We start from the raw sequence: 12,409 nt of genomic DNA, 5'->3' as shown, positions 1-12,409 counted from the left end.
CAGCCTAGCGCTATTGCGCTCCCCATCTAGCGCTACAACACTGCAACTCGACCTGCAAATTTCTGGGTTTGCTCTTCGAATTTTCCCAAGCCAAAGCTCCAAAAATCCAACCCTCAAGACCTCCAAACCCAAAATTAACCACATAAATCACTATAGCTCATCCAAAACAACACAATAACATCAAAACTTAGCTAAAACCTCACCAAACACAGAATTCAAAGTTTGAGCTTTGAAGCTCAAGAACCTTAACTTAAAACCATAAAACTTCTGAGAACATTAAATAAATCCTTACCTTAGAGAGGAATTCGACCCTAGGTTGCCTCGAATACTATTCCAGGCTTTAGCTCCTCATATTCCCAAGCTTAATCCCTTAAAGCTCCATCCCAAAACCTAAATTCAGAAATCAAACTCAACTAAAACACAGCAAACTCAAAGGCTTGAAACCTTACCTCCATGGCAGCTAATCCTCAGTTTCAATCCTCCAATTCTTGAGTTTAGACTCCCAGACTTCCCAGCTGAAGTTCCCTCTGGTTTTCCCTTCCAAGACCCCAACTTCCTTCAACAATTCCAGCATTCCGTGTCCTTCAATTTCCCTTCAACCCAAGCTTTGTTTATGCATCTTTTAGACCCTTAGCTTCACAATTCATGAAGGAGAGAGTGAGAGAGAGAAAAATGTGAAAGAGAAGGGGCAGGGAGGTTCTACTCCTTTCTGTTTTATTCCTACTAAGCCTGAGTATATCTCATTTCATAAAAGACCAAATTGCCCTCCCACATAACACTTAACCTTTAGTCAACTAAGGGTATACTAGACATTTACTCCAAATTCTCGCTAATTCCTCGAGTCTTCCTATCATTTACCAATTAATCTCGTCATCAAATTAACTCCCAATTATTTACCCAAATGTCTAATAATTCCCAATATATTTTTCTAAATTCCCAAAATACCCCCTAGGCTCCCCCGAGCCGGGTATAAATCCCCGCTGTGACTATTTCACCAATCTACTCACTAGGACCATCTTGAGCCATATGCTACAAATATATCCACATAATAATGTGGTCTCAACAATTTATCACATATAACTACATTTATGCCCTCCACAGACCAAAATTACAAATATGCCCTTATAAATAAAACATGGCCCACATGCATATTTAATACTCATAAATATGCATTTAATCATCTCCATATAATCATATAGTCATGCATGCCACACAATCATGCATTAAATCATTTATTCACATAAATACCAATTATGCCCTCTCGGCACACTAATCAAGTCACTTAAGCCTTATTAGCAATTTTGGATCGTTACAAGGCATATGCTCTTCTTGAACTTCAATCAAATAATTTTTTTCATTCTTGTGATGTTCAATTCCATGAGAACATTTTACCTCTACAGGGTACTACTTCCTCATCTTTAATTGAAAATATGTTTTCTACTAGTATATTACTTCAATATGTTTCTACTATAGGATAGCATGATAATCACATTTTCAATACAAACCATTCACCTATTTAGCCACAATCCTCTCCAACAAAAACTATTTTTACCAAAGCTTGTCGTGTAGTCACAAAACCTATACACTTACAAGACTATGTTTGTACTTACACTAGTACTTCTTTTTCTATAGCCCACTCAACTATCTCTCCTTTTCCAAATGCACACCTTCATTTCAAGCTGTCATATTAGTTACTGCAGCTTCTGAACCCAATACTTATTCTCAAGCCTCCCAATAATCGATTTTGCAGACAGCCATGCAACAAGAATTAAAAGCCTTAAAGAATAATCATACTTGGGACATAGTATTCTTACTTGATTATGCTCATGTCGTAGGCAACAAATGGATTTACAAAATAAAGTATAATCCTAATGGCATTATAAATCGGTACAAATCCCGATTAGTTGCAAAAGGATATACTCAAATGCCAGGAATTGATTATTTCAATACTTATGCTCCTATTGCTAAGCTAACTACTTTTAAATTAATGCTTGCCCTTGCAGCCACTAATAATTGATTTTTCCATCAAATTGACATCAATAATGCATTTCTTCATGGTAGCTTAGATGAGGTCATCTACATGAAGCTTCCACAAGGATATTCTACTAAGGGGGAATTACCACTAAAATTTGTTTGCAAACTTCAAAAGAGTCTTTATGGACTAAAATAAGCATCGCAACAATGGTATTCCAAACTTATTCATACTTTAATCCAAGATGCCTACAAACAATCACATTCGGACCACACTCTCTTCACAAGAAATCTAGCAGGTGTTTTCTTATCTCTTCTCATTTATGTTGATGACATAATTATAACAAGCAACAGTGAAGATGCTATCAAAGCATTTAAAGTTAAATTAGACAAAACTTTCAAATTAATGGACCTTGGTCCAATCTGTTTTTTCTTAGGCCTTGAGATTGGCTGAAACAAAAATGGCATTTCTTTGTCACAAAGACCTTTCACTCTTCAATTGTTGTCTGGTACATGATATCTAGGATCCAAAGCAACTTCCACTCCTATGGAACCCAACGTTAAGTTTAGCAAAGATTCTGGGGATCCCATACCTGATCCCCCTGCTTGTAGAAGCTTGATTGGGAAGTTGATATATCTTACAATTACAGTTCTTGACATCAACTATACCATCAACCATCTCAATCAATTCCTTGTTAACCCAAGACAACCACTTCTCAACGCTGCCTCCGCATTCTCCAATATCTCAAAGCAACGCCACGATAGGGACTCTTTTATTCATCTTCACTTGCCAAAAATCTTCACAACTCTCAGTTTTCCACTTTTGCAGATGTTGATTGGGGCAGTTGCATTGATAGTAGGAGGTCTATTTATGGTTCATGTGTTTTCTTAGGCGACTCACTGATATCTTGGCAGTCAAAGAAACAAAACACTGTCTCACGCTCCTCTGCTGAAGCTAAATATAGAGCAATGGCAAATACTACTTATGCAACAACTTGGCTGACCTTCTCACTAAAACTTTATTTCCTACTATATTTCATAGCCTTCTATCCAAGATGGGGGTCAAAAACTTGAACACTCCATCTTAAGGGGGAGTATTAAGTTACCTAAGATTAGTTAGTCGGTTATGATATTCAGTTTAGTGTATTAATCTCTTTTTCCCACTTGCTATATAAAGCAAGCTCTTTGTTCTTTTGTATCATAAGAAACAAGACATCAGGAAGAATACTTTTCCTTCTCTGTTTCCTAATATTTTCTTACACGTACTCTGGGTTCTTTCTTCTACTTACACTCAATACATTTAATGGTCAATTTGATCATTTTTATGTGGGATCAAGAGTGTAAATTAATTAACGTCTGTAGATTCTCCATTTAATTAAGAAGTACTAAATGTAGAAAGTATTAATTGAGATAAATTTTGTACCCAACACAATAACTATCTTCAATAAAATAAGAATAAATTACACCAATCAAAAGAGCTTTAATTAAGATACAAAACAGAGATTCGAAAATTGTACTAAATTCAAATTAACTAAAAATTTTGCGCATTAGAAGATCTTCACTGACTCTCCCCGTAAATAAATAAAAAATAGTGAGTATGAATTTGTTAGAGCTCTAAAGTATTGTTGGCTAGCTAGATCAAGTCAGACTTTGTTGTTAGCGTCTCTCTGTTGGCTTAAAAATAGAAGAGGAAAAATAATTTATCCAAAACTAAAGCTGGGAGGACTGGGATTAATTGTAGCACACATGTACAATTGATACAAATAATGTTTAATGCATGTTTGCATAGTTTTATTTATAGAATTTACTAATATTTAATTAAATTTGTATCACCGTCATATAAATTTCAAATAAATAAACAATATTATATATAAAAAATGACATAAATAAAAATATTGTTTACAATTTTTTTTAAAATATATATATAATATGTTAACTTTTTTTTTAAATATAAATGATATTTTATTGTATTTAAATATATATTAATATAAGTATTAAATATCTAGTTTTGTATTAAATATTATTATAATAATAATAATTAAATTCATATTAATTTAATTACTAAAAAATTAAAATTATATATTATTATCATAATAATATTTTATAACATTTTAATTTATATTAATATAATTATTAAATATCTAGTCTTGTATTAAATATTTTATAAAAAAAAAAAAAACTATATTCCCATTAATTTTGAACATTGACTTGTAACATTTATTAAATATTTTCTTAAAATTGATCACAGTTATTGAATAAAAATTCTAATAATTTTCTATAAATAAATATTCATATAAATTAAATGTATATATAAATATCTTGGACATTCTAATTTAGCCATTGCGAAGAAAAATTAGTAATATTTTTGTTGATTATATACTTCTGCATGGATGAATTAATATATAATTGTTGATGCAATTTTTCGTCAACTTAATTATGTAGAGCAATAAAAAATTAATTTAGGAACAAAAGAATAAACCAGAGATGTTTAACATAGTTTAGCAATTATATTCTGCCTACATCCACGACTCACTATTATTATGAACTCTATGCGAAAACTTCAAGTGAAAGCAATTTGGCATAGTCTCCTTTCAGTACAAAATTGTACATAGTCCACAAATGACCAGATCCAGGCTATTTATAGACCTGGTTGCAAGAATATATTCTCCCAAATTTAGGGAAGTTACAATCAAGTATTTAAATTCAAATAAATGATTGAATAATCATAATAATACAACTTAAATGCATTATTTAAGTGACGATCCCATAAAACTAGGGATTCGACACACGGTTTTAACTAATCCCAAAGAAATAGGGATTTCCTAACAGCTTTTCCGTGTGGTAAACGCATCATCAAGCTTGAACATTGCTTTAACTCGCTTTCGAGACCATACAAACTTCAAGCTCATCATTCCAGTTGTCGCCTCCTCCTCACTCGCTAAGTCTATCGAACTCATCCCTCAGAGAATGTTGATATCTTCGAGCCTGCAACTCATGCTCGAGCGCTGATAACACATCTAGAACCATTTGATTTTTTTTACAAGTGTACTGCTAACACTTGTTAATCCCGAGCTTACTCTTTATGAGCCTACATTTCGAGGCTATTTATTTAATCTCGAAATTTTGGTGTAACATTTTGCCCCCTTAAAAGTGTTGGTTCAAATCCTATGAGAAGGAAACTTTAAACTCCTACTTTTGAAAAACGTGCCCACCTACCACACTCTAGTGTGGCCAAATGTTCTTAGGGGATTGCATACTAAGAGTACTCGAGTACTCTTTTCTCTGCACACGTCCTGGAAATTAAACACAGTCTATTGAATCATAATCTGACCCTCTTCAAGGGTTTAGATCAATTTCCCAATGCCACCTTTTCACCTACATTCACCTATTTATACTCCCACTCATCTCCTCCATCTTCACTTTTACTCTCCCATCTTTCAAAAAAGAATTACGAACCAGAGTTCCGAATCCTCGCATGTTCTCAAAGCCAAAACAACAAAGCACCCTTCAATTTTTTGGTTCCATAGGATCATTCCTGCTTCCGATTGACGATCTACTCATTTCCACGATCGACTTTGTGTAAGTTTGTTTTCTTTGTATCATTCTTTTAGTTTTCATGCATGAGAAATTTTTCTTGGTTCTTGTTGTATTCTTGAAGTCTTCTCTGTAAAAAAGGGAGTTATTGATTTGTATGGATGAGTACTTGTAGTGAATAAAGATTTGTTTAGGCAAAAAATTTGGTAAAACTGGAAAAAATTACACATTTTTAGGGGATGGGGTAATAGGTTATAGGTTTCTTGTAGTGTAAGAAATAGAGTTTTGAAATAGGATTTTAACGCACGTAGCCCGATGATATCTCCTTTTTGTTTAACTGCCCATTTCTTCCTAGAAATTCGGGATACCCCAAACTGGAAGTAACCGCCCCACTCTCGCGTGGATCCACTCTTGATGCCCCGAACTGTTATGGCATTTGAGTCAGTCTCGCTATTTCGAACCTTTAGGCTCGATTAATGTGATCTTGTTATCTCGAGCTTGCAAACTCGAGTTATCAAGATTTTAATTCTTCATATTCTTTTTTAAATAATGGGCCCTCACTTTTTTCTTTCTTGTTAGATGTCGCACTCTTCAGAGAATCGGTGGAGGCCCGAGCTCACGATTCCTTACCACCCACCATCTCCTTGAATTGAGTCTCCATTTTCCCTAAACCAGTAGCTGATTCGGGAACACAAAGAGCGCCTCGAGTAGGAAGACATTCACACCCATGTTTTTCATCAGATTGACGAGGTCAAAGAAGGAAAAAGAAAAAGATTATGATTTTTCATGCATACAGATCCAGACCCCGAAGTTCGACCAGTTCCACTTGATCCCAAGTGTAGGGTGACAATAGCTTTTTCTCCAGGCGAACTCTCCTTCAACTTCATGGAGAGCGCATCAAATCAATTAATCACACACATTGCCCCCAAAATCCCTTGGCCCCAGTCTTAAAGAGCTCTTTCTTCGAGGCTGAACATTACTAGAATTTTGTCACATCTACCAAACAGATTCCATAACTCCTAACTTACCACAGGCTAAAACTATCTGGGAAGCTTGTGTGTCAACCCACCATATTCCTCTAGACTAATGGTCTCTATCCGTCCATATTTTACTCATTTAAATGGATTTGTAAGTATTTTGCCATGGTTTAATTTGATCTCCTTTTTTTTTATTTCGAGCTCATAATGCTTATTCCAATCAATTGTTCAGCCAACTATCACTACCTGCAACCTACCAAAGATAGGAAAGACCACCAGGAAGAGGCTTTCAAGCTCCCGTATGCTCGACAGTCCCTCAACTATCTCCATCACGAGGACAGGCTTTGACGATGCAGTCTCATTGGCGAAGGTAGAAGACGTCAAGATTTGCAAATTCACGAGGTGGGAAGACGTGCCATTACCAACAACCAAGCTTCCCTCTAGGAAGAAACACTCGAGCTCATAGTCACGCAGACCCATTCCCCGCTTAGTCGAACCTTCCTGCTCGGGAATTGAAGCACAAGACGAGGCCTCAATGAGCTCGTTTGATGGAGGTAAAGTTGTGCTAAACCTATCTATGTGGTCTCCTACCCTTCTTAGATAGGAACCTAATGTTGTACTTCTGTTTAAAGATCTCCGGAACAAGTTTATGGTCTGGTCGGGGGAAGATCTTAAGGTGCATAGGTTCGATAGTTTGTTGGGGAGATACCAAACAATATATAGTTTAAATGAAGTTTGGGATGGGATAACAGTCCAATACGAGACTAATGATTATAGGGATCTATTGAGGATATCCCCTACTTTTAGGGAGGTAACTCCCATAGCCTCGTAAAAAGATAGGGGGATTTCCTAGTCCCCGAGCTTGAGCTCAAAGGAGTCATCCAGTTAGGTTCCTTTTACTTAGCAGTTTCAATGTTGGACTTATATATAGTTTCTTTTTTCCAAACATAATCAATCTTTTCTCCTTTTTCAGGCAATATGGACTCAGATCTCGATAACATCCTTAGGATGCCCCCCAAGGCCCAAGGCAGCAAGAGGGGCTGCATAACTTCGAAGAAGGACGCTCCTCCCACCAAGGCCACAAGGGTTACTGAGGACCCTCTATTGGCGAACTCAAAAGATACCCCCAGCAAACCAAAGACCAAGGCTCCTCATCCTTCCCCCAGTAAATTCTTTACTATGGATAAAGGTAAAAAAAATTGTGGAGCACAAGGCATCGATGCTAGCGGGTGCCCCGACTCCAATTGTGCTTCGAAAGTTTTGCGCCTTGCCACATATGCCAGAGTACCCTTTGGCGAACGAGGCTGGGGCCTTAGGAGTCGACCTGTGCTCTGACCTGCTTTCTTGGACTGGCCAATCCTTTAGCAACCTTGACAATAATGTGTGGAGGTTTCTGAGGGGAGACAACACCACGACTCTCTTCAACTAGACCTTGGAGCTCGGGGTTTTTGTGAGTCCGCTCTATTTCTTCAACTTTTAAATTTCATTGTTATTTTTATATTCTCTAATTGTTAATGTGTTTCCCTTCAGGACCTCCTCGGATTTATGCGCCAGTACTCCCTCCTGTCCTCGAAGGTCGCAATCGACGAGATACTGGTCAACGACACCCATCAAGCTCAAATCCAGGTTGAGGGCAACCTTAAAGAGGCCAAGGGAGCCCAGTCCAAGGCCGAGAATTCTCTTAAAGATGACAGGGTGGTCCAGGTCAAGGTCGAGGACACCCTCTGTAACGCCCTCCAAATAAGGATCATTACACTATGTAGTTTAAATAGTGCTTAACTCGCTAAACGAGTCATTTGAGTTTAAACTGTGTAATTAAGCTAACCATAGGTTTAGGTACTAAAAATTTCGATCAAAGTAAACAATTTTATTAAAAAAATTTAACTTCCACGCATGGAATTCCATAGTAATTAAAAACGGCTACAAATCGAAAAACAAATACAACAGTCGACCTAGGCGGAAAAATCAGGGTTCAATCCTAGTTCTAACTAACAACCTCGGCCATGGCGAACGAGAAAGCTGCATATGTACACTCCACCCTGAAGCTCTCTAACTCATGGCTGGTCCAACCTTTCCTTTTCTTTACCTGCACCAACTAGCACCCGTGAGCCGAGGCTCAGCAAGAAAACATAATCATACTTATAAGCAGTACATTGACATATCATAGATTTACAACTAACATGCCTAATAATAATAATCCTACTAATGCATGCAATTAACTTAGCTGAGTGGCTACAGAGCCACACTACAACCCGTCTCCATCTTTCATACAATCGTCCCCAAAGCTGGCCAAGAGGGTGTGATGTTAACATTTCTGGCGACCTTAGAAGCATTCAAATGTATATCTCGCTTCTGGATTGGCTTAAACCTATTGGTCAATGTTTGGCACGTTACTACCGCCCTCAACTCCTGGGTCGAGCCTTTAAACTCTCGACTAATAAGCTGAGTGCATCAGCCTTTGACTAGTAAGTCAATTCCTTTATAGTTCAACTGGTAAGCTGAGTCCTTTAACTTTCAACTGATAAGTCGAGTGCTTTACCTTTGACTAATAAGTTAAATCTTTGTTTTTCGATCGGTAAGTCGAATTTGTAACCTTCGACTAATGAGTCGGATCTGTAATCTTCGATTGATAAGTCGATTCCTTTAACCTTCGACTGATAAGTTGAATCCTTTCATCCTTTGACTGATAAGTCAAGTCTTTCCATCTTCGACTGATAAGTTGAATCCTTTAACCTTCGACTAATAAGTCGAGTTTGTAGAGCATGTTATAACCTTGACTATTAAGCCAGGCCCTTTATCAGATAACACAGACAAATCTTCAGCTTATAAGCTGAACTTTCCCAATTAGATATACAGATTTACAACCACAGGGTTACACAAGTGCGCATCGCACTCCTTTTTATTTGTATGGCATCTGAGCCAGTCAAGTATGTGTCGCACTCCCTTTCCATTTGTTTGGCATCCGAGCCAGTCAAGTGCGTGTTACACTCCCAGGGTGGCCCAGCCATGGTGGCCTGCACTTCACGTGCTTAATGCCAATCTCAGCTCATAAGCTGAGTCCTCCTGATCCTCGACTCATAAGTTGAACCTCACAAGCCTTCGACTTATAAGTCCAAGCTTCAGGACCCTTGGCTTATAAGACGAGTCTCTCGAAGTCCAATATGCCCTTGACTAATAAGTCGATTCCCAATTAACATCCTCATAACCCTCTGGTTTATAAACCGAGCTATCTAGTCACAACAGACAATCACATATTTCATTTAACATACATACCCACAGATACACTGCATTATAATACATTCAAACAACAATCATAGGCATAATCATAATTATGCACATTCCAGTGTACTTAACCAGATATTCACAAACATAATTATAATCATGTTCATCAACAGGGCCAAAGCCTTAATCATATCTATATTTAACTACCAAGCCAAGTCCTAATCATACAATCACATAATGGGTGCAATTTTCTTACCTTCGATCCGAATGCAAGTTACTAGAGACGCCCTTTGAGTACGGTTCCTAATCCGAGCCCTTAGCGTTGACCTAGTCACAACCATAATAAGGAATTCCATCAACAACGAATGATTAAAGGCTTTCAGACCGAGTCCTAGCCTCTAGGATGTCGAATTCCACCCAACACAAGAGTAGAATCGATCCTGAGCCCAAAAGGTTAAGTCCCCAAACCCAAAACATACTCAAGGCCAAAAATCCCCTTAAGGGTCACGGCCCTATGGACCCATGCCATGGCCCGCCTCTAATCAGAGGCTCGACCTCCCTAAAAACTAGACATGCACCGCAACACTTCCCCTGTGGCGCCGCGGCCCGCCCTTGCCTTTGAGCCAACCTAGCTCCCAACTTTCCCTTAGAGGGCCGCGACATACCAAGAACAGAGCCGCGGCCCAACCTTCGAACCCAGAATTTCTGGGTTTTTTCCTTAGCCGAACCCAACTAGAAACCACCCAATTATATCCCAATCTTTCAATTCAATCCCTATAATCAACATAATCCTTTCCAGCAGCAAAACCTAGCAATTACTAGATTAAAAACTTATCAATACTTCAGAATTCACCCTCCAAACTATTAAGCATGCAAACACTTAAACTTCAAACAAAACTACAAAATTTCCAAGAACCAAATCAAGTTTTAAGCTCTTACCTCAAAGATAAAATCACCCTGAATTGAATCCCCAACTCAGCCAATCCACCCCTTCATTTTCCTAAGCTTGGCCCTCCAATTTTCCTCAAAATTCCTCCCAAGCTCCAAGAGACAGAGAGAAAATGAGAGAGAGAAAGAATGATGCTCCCAAGAGTTTTATTTTGGTTTCCTAAGCCCTCTCAAAGGTTCCCAGCCAACCAAGTCACATCTATGGCTAGAAATGACCAAACTGTTCCTTTGCCCTTAGCATATTCTTCACATGCTCCCAAGGGCAATTTTGTCCTTTGTCTCATACCCCGCTACTCACAATTTACATCCTATAATTCCCTTTACTTCCAATACTCTCACATAATTACCAAATAATTTCCCATTACCTGCTAAATCACGGTAATGTACTAAGTTACCAAAATACCCCTATGCTCACCCCGAGCCGGGTATTTCACCCCGTTGCGACTCTTCTGCTAACTTTCTCACCAGAATCGCCTCGAATCGAGTAACCCAAATATATCCACATAATAATGTGGTCTCAATCACACAAACGCTTAATTTCAATGAGTCAATGAGTCAAAATTACTGAAATGCCCTTCTTATAAGAAACTGGCCCACATACACGTATTTAACATTTCTAACATGCAAGCATAATTATATTATAATATAATTCACATAATAACATGCTCATACTATATTAACACATAATTAATACAATTATTGCCTCCTGGCCCCCTAATCCAGGCACTAGGCCATATTAGGAAATTTGGGATGTTACAACTATCCCCTGAACAGCTCGGAATACCGGTCTCGCATGGTTGATTCCAATTTCCCAAGTCGCTTCCTTGACCTTGATGTTCCTCAACAATACCTTAACTAAAGGTATGGTTTTATTCCTCAGGACCTTGTCCTTTCTGTCTAATATCTGGATTGACTGTTCCTAATATGAGAGATCTGTCTGGAATCCCAACTCCTCATAACTCAACACCTGAGTCCCATCTAATACGTGTTCCTTCATCATGGAAATATAACATACTTTATATACAGCCAACACTACCATAGATAAGGCCAATCTATAGGTCACTTGACCGATCCTTTCCAAGATTCCAAATGGCCCCACAATATCTAGATAATCCTCTCTGATTTACCATCAGTCTGAGAATGATAAGCTATACTACACTTCAATTGTGTATCCATCGCCTTCTGTATCCTTCCCCAAAACTTGGAAGTAATGATAGAGTCCTTATTTGATAGGATGAACCTTGGAGTCTCATGAAGGCGTACTATCTCTCTCACATAGAGATCTGTTTACTGGTCAACTATGTTGTTCGTCCTTACTAATAAAAGTGAGCTAAATTTATATATCGGTCCATAATGGTCCCAAGATGAATCATGCTGGCCCACTATCCTGGGCAGTCCCACCATGAAACCCATTGTGATGCCCTCCTACTGTATAGTCCTTAGCTATTCCAGCTAGGGCATCCTCTCCATTTTCCCCAGTTGGGGGGGTCACTTACCCCTTTTTCCTTTGATCCTCTCTAAAAGTAAACTATAGCATAATGTACATTAACTTGCCCACCAGTAACTCTATTCTCGCTCTGGTTATACTCGTCAACTGACGTGATGCATAGGCAACCACCTTTTCTGTTCTTGGAAGCTGTTCTCGCACTTTTCTGACCATGCACACTTTTGATTTTCGCGCATTAGTTTATTAATGAAGTAACTATCCTTGAGAATTCGTCCACCAAACACATGTAATAACCTGTCCTATCAAAGGA

The sequence above is a fragment of the Humulus lupulus genome, chromosome 3 (assembly GCF_963169125.1).
Source record: "Humulus lupulus chromosome 3, drHumLupu1.1, whole genome shotgun sequence".
NCBI lineage: Eukaryota > Viridiplantae > Streptophyta > Magnoliopsida > Rosales > Cannabaceae > Humulus > Humulus lupulus.
The sequence above is the reverse complement of the archived record's forward strand: the minus strand, read 5'-3'. Positions refer to the sequence as shown.